This window comes from Ahaetulla prasina, chromosome 8 (assembly GCF_028640845.1).
Source record: "Ahaetulla prasina isolate Xishuangbanna chromosome 8, ASM2864084v1, whole genome shotgun sequence".
NCBI classification, from domain to species: Eukaryota; Metazoa; Chordata; class Lepidosauria; order Squamata; family Colubridae; genus Ahaetulla; species Ahaetulla prasina.
This window is the reverse complement of record NC_080546.1, coordinates 54,261,710-54,267,552: the sequence shown is the minus strand read 5'-3', so window position 1 is coordinate 54,267,552 and position 5,843 is coordinate 54,261,710.

Here is a 5,843-nt window from a genome sequence, read left to right as displayed (position 1 = left end):
AATGTCCTCTCTAGTGTTCAATCATTAAGTTTGCTTCATTTAAATTCACTATAATATTTCAATGTGGTTTGTCCACACTAAGTGTAAATCTGTATGACTGGTTAAAGCAGAAAGAAAACTACAAAGCAGAGTCATTATTTTTTAACCATAAACCCAACCTGAAATAATTTCATTGATTTATTAAATTTGTTTGCCACTCATTTTGCCAGGAAGCGACTCTGGGCAGCTTACAACACTCTCTCCTTCTCCCTCTCCCTCCCTCCCTTCCTCTCTCTCCCTCTCCCTCTCTCTCTCTTACACAATCACAATAAAAATAGAGATTCTGACTAAGGGGAAGAGGAGCAGAATGTATGGGTGGGAGGTGGGATCTGCTTTTGGCCCATCAATCACCTCCAACATGATATTCCCCCACTGACAGAGTCCTTACAAAAGATCAGGAGGGTGGGAGACAATCTCATCTCAGGGAGCAACATGTTCCAAAGGACAAGATCCATGGCAGAAGTCTCTCCTGGACAATGCCAGCTAGAATTTCCTGACAAATGAGGTCTGCAGCATGCCTCTTCTGCCAGCATGTTGGGATTGCCCAGTCCCATTGGAGTGAGACAGTTCTTCAAGTAGCCTGGATCCATGTCATGTAATACTGCAATGTGCTCTACATGGGTATCCCCAAGTAGAGCACATTGTAGTAGCCAGACATGAGATGAGTAGGGCTCAAATGACTGAACACAGGGACTTCTTATCCAAGAAAGACTGCAACTGGCACACAACCCAAAATTCCAAAATTTCTCCTAGCCATGACTGCCATGAGCAGGAGTTGCAATTCAAGCATAACCCCTAATTTGTGGACTAGGTCTGTCTGGAATAGTCCCAACCCCTCCACAACTGATGTCAAAGTCCCAGATACGTGCTCCATGCACCCATGCATGGGTGCAGAAGCTCTATGCACCCATGGTGTGTGGCCTTGCCAAGCTTCAGCTGAAGCCTGGTGTCCCCCATCCAGGCCCCCACAGTTTCCAGGCACTGCAAGAAGGCAGTGACAGCATCACTTGAGTCTCCATGAGTGAAGATCTAAAGATGGGAATCTTCAGCGTACTGATACCTCAACCTATGATGCCCTTACATAGCAACTGTATGTAGCTGTTAAAATGGGATGGAGAGAGGATGGCAGATTGAAGGCTCCCTTAAGGCTCACATAGCCTCCAGCAGCAGTGAGGCTGGTACCCTAGCAACAATCCCAACAGAACCCATGAGCTCAAATTTAGAAACAGGGTCTCACAACCAGAGACTGAAAACCAAACCAAAAGAGACTCTCTCATGACCGCTGCCACCATACCTCTCCTGGCCTGGGGTCTCAGCTGGTGCCAAACCCTAAACCCAGCTGGAAACATCTCTGAGATGTGGACCTAACATGAATTTAAATTAAATTTTTGATTACATTACTGCTGACTCACTTGCCTTAATTGGAATGATATTTATGTTAAATGGGAGGCTTATTGGATGACTATATTCATGCAAAGGTCCATAAATATTTTATTTTGATTATCATTAACTGGTTGAACAACTATGAGTGTAAGCCTTTATAGTTGACCTGAAACTAGACCCATGTTTCTTTTTCCCAATCATTTGTTCCATCCTAAATTATTTCATGCTTTTTTTCCCAAGGAAACCCAAAACAGATTGAAAATGCAGACTGTTATGTTTTATCAGGAAGGATGAGAGAGTAATAAAATATGTTCTATATATTTCATCTTAGCACTAGGAGTGCATTTTTCACATATATCCTAGACGTTGGAGCCACACCCATTAAAAGTTGCTGAATTACAGTTCTAGGACTAAAATAAAAGTGCCAGCATGGTGTAGTTGTTTAAACATTGGATTAGGATAAAGGAAACCAGATTCTCTACTCATCCATAGGATTTTATTGGATTCCTATAAAGCAATCACTGTCTCTCAGCACAATCCATCTCACTGAGTTGTTGTCATGGAAAGAGAGGAAATTGTTTAGCATGCTGTCTTGAAGTCTTATAAAATCTGCAATAAAAACTTCACAAATAAATAAAAAACCACAATAAAAGCTCAGAGGTCCAAACAGTCCTAAGGTCTAAGCACATGGCAAACCCATGCTGTCATCTCTCTTTTATACTGGCATTTCCTATTCCAAGAAAGTAGAGGAAAACAAGGATCTCTTCATAAAATTGAGGGATCCATCAGGTTTCACATCATATTAATGAAATATAAGATTCAAAGTGTGTTCTTACTATTTCAGCAAGGGTTTCCTAGACTGGTATGTTGATTTCCTCACATCTTATATTTTTAAATAAATGGTACAAGTCATATCCACAATTGTTCCCATTATTGTTTTCACGGTGAAAACACAATGTCTGCTAAAGTGTTATTTATATGGTACTTGTCTGGCTGTAGAACTGTTGGATATGCTTATACCAAAGTTAATGAAAACAATGAAACAAGTATTAGGAAGTTGTTTCAGAAAAGAAAATCAATTATAGAGAACTGGAATCCTCCAATTAATGGAAGGGTATTTGAATTTGGACCCAAAAGTTGAAGCAAGCTTTTAAGGACTTCCATTGAACTATATTGCTTATCTAAATTGGATAGAGTACTACTTTCCAGTATAACTTCATTTAGATAAAGTTGATTTAGGCTTGATTTTTAGAATGGGCCATTGGCTTTGCTTGATATAAAAGGCTCTGCCAAACCTACAAAAGGAATGTTAGGAGAACGTGGAGAGAAATTATTTTAGAAGTTTGAAGAATAAATTTCATGTACAAAAGGAATATATCATCAATCTCTTCCAGTAGAGACTGGAACTACGTGGATCTTCTTTTGCAGTGAAATTTTATATTCCGACAACAAATGGTGCACAATCTGAAATATTGTCTCTTACTACGTACAGATTGAGGAGAGATGTTGTTGTTCTCAGTATAAATAATCATTTTAAGTCTTTAAAAATAAACAGTCATTCTGTCTGTTTAAAATGTATGCCTGTTCTCAAAACTTCATATATTATTATTACACAGGAGAATAGAGTCTGAAAGTTGAAGTTACCAACATTTTTAAATTATTATTTTAAATTAGGAAAAACTTTTCAAACATCCACATGAACAAATATATCCACAAAACAGATACTATGTAATGAAATCGGGCAGAATTACATTTACGATTTTTAATTATTTTTGTTCTCCTCATAATTAAACAATGCATACAACCAGGTAACACTTCCATATACTAAATTGACTTTTTTCCCTATATCACACTGACGCAAATGGAATCAATATAATATGAGGTAGAGATATTCCTCATGCATCCTGTTGCTTTGACCTACATATTTTTGATGATCCGTGTTATGAAGGTTTGGAGCATCTTATTCTGGTTGACAAAATATTTTCAATTTTATTTATTTTTCACTTTTCTGAACTGCCCATCTCCCTCAGAGGGGGACTTTTATATATGGCCTTGAATATTTAAATAGTATTTATGTTCATATCACATTTCAGAAGGCAATATTATTTTTATTTACACTTTTTTATTCATTAATTTATTAATAAGACGAATGACTGAATTATATAATATCTATAGAAAGCAGACTTTCATTGTGCTTTGAACAGTCTCACCACTTTTCATGCTTGGGGTCCCACTATTTTTCTGGAGTGTATGAATCAAAAACTGAAAATAAAAACTGAAAACTGAAAACAACAATATGGGCTTAAAGCCAAAAATGCTTTATGTAGTCTCCAGTGGTAAACATTACACCAGAGAAAAGCTTCTGCTCTAGTATACCACTAATTAGAAAGGCATAAGCAAGGAGCAATGCACATTTGTCATCTGGTATTACATCATAAATGTGAGTAGATCAGTGTTAAATGCAGCTAAGTGGTTGGCCTTTTATTATGGTTCTTTTCCTCCCTATATCTGCTTACCATTATTCCTTAATCAAAAATGCAACCTTTCCTACTTCCGCTTGTTAATTCATTTGTTATTTATGCAACTCTGATCTTTGTGACATATTTATCCTTTGGCCTGACATCAAATCATTTTTAATACATGATCTGTTTAAAGGTGGCCTTTGCCCAGTATTCTTCCTTGCAAATCTCTGACACAGTCACATATGCATTTTTTATTGTTCTCACATATTGCTTATCACTCTGCATGATTACCGCTTTGAAAGCACAGCAGATGGGGTTCCTGCTTTGTGATGAAACAGATGAGATACTCAAATCGATTGCTTTATCAACAATCAGTTGTAGATAAAAATCATTTTAATGAGGGAAATTAATGGTGTTTGCAAACATGATGTTAATTAAAGAGCATTGCTTAGGCTTCCCTCTTTTTTTTCCCCCCTTGCAACACAATTTTTGTTACCCATGACATCTTTCATTATTGACTCATGCCCCAAAGAAAATGCGATTAAAATCTGCTTTTGTTTGATGTAGCTTTTATTGAAGAAAGGAATAGATCTTTCTGAAGTGTCCTGGTGAGATGAAAGTCTAATTATCTCTGCAAATGAAAGGAAAAGCTTTAATTAGGTCTGCACTGAATCTCTGCACTGTGAATTTGTGCATTGTGATGGATGGAGCTTACATCTCCTCAGTGGCTAAGGTTGAAATAATGAAAGAAGAGAAAACGTAACCTGCTACCATGATTCAACAGGCAAGGTTGAGCTGGAGGTACACCTGTGTTACATGAGTGTGCCCAGAGCAGCTGCCATAGGCCATGTTTCAGTGCAAGGCATTCAGCTGTTCTACAGCCCCCTCCTGAGCTTTGATCTTTTCTCAGACAGCAGGGGACCTAACAAATCAAGCTTTTCATGTTTCACTCTTTCACTCTCTTTTGCTTCACCATTCACACTCTAAATCCAAAGGGAAAGACAAAATATTGTCTTTTTCTGATGCTATAATGATCAGTAGCTTACACGACTCAAGTTAGCATTATGCTCTACGTGAGCTATTTTAAGGTTTGCATGGCATAAAAATGGGAAGGGAGAAATAAGTGTTTGTGCGTGTGTGTGTGTGTGTAATTTCTTATTTTGATGGTTAGCTAACTGTTTATGATTTTAACATTATTCTTGAGCATAATACATAATTTCTAAATGTATTGTTTTTCTGTAAGACTCTAATGCCCATCCTGGTGAGAAAGGTGACATTTAAGGATATTGTTATGATTCTAATGGCCCCAGGAGGAAATTCTAAATGATGACAAATAATGCAATAACCCAATTTTATACCATCTACTCTATTTTTACTATGCTGTTTGAGGCTTACTCAGTCTTCCTGTAGTCCAGCTGATAGCAGAAGGTCAAATTGCTACTTATTCACATCACTTGCAGCTAACACTTTCTTTGTCGGGAATCATAAAGCACCTTTGACATCAAGGGCAGTCAAGGGGATTACTTGCACACCTTTCCAGACAGGATAATGAGGAAGATGGGAAAGGGAATTGAAGACAAATTTGGATCAGCAGGAGCACATTGACCTTTCATTCTTATAGTGTTTGGTATTGTTTTACAAAGAATTAGTGTAATTGTCTGCCTTCTGCAAAACCAGGTGTTCCCCAGCAAACTAATCATGTGGAAGAAGGAGAATGTGCGATAAATAGGATAATTTTGACCTCTATAATTGTTTTCTTAGCTGGTTTAGAAATTAAAATGTGGTGCTGATTTTCAGTGTAAATATTTTTTATTTCCACTTACAGTTAGAAAGCTTGAAAAAGAATGTGAGTATGTACTTCACCAGATACAGTGTGGTCTGTATCAAGAAAAGCAGCATTTTCTCTTGAATTTGACTTTTTATTTTTCTGTTGCAAAGTTAGGAGTAGGTTTCTTTGCA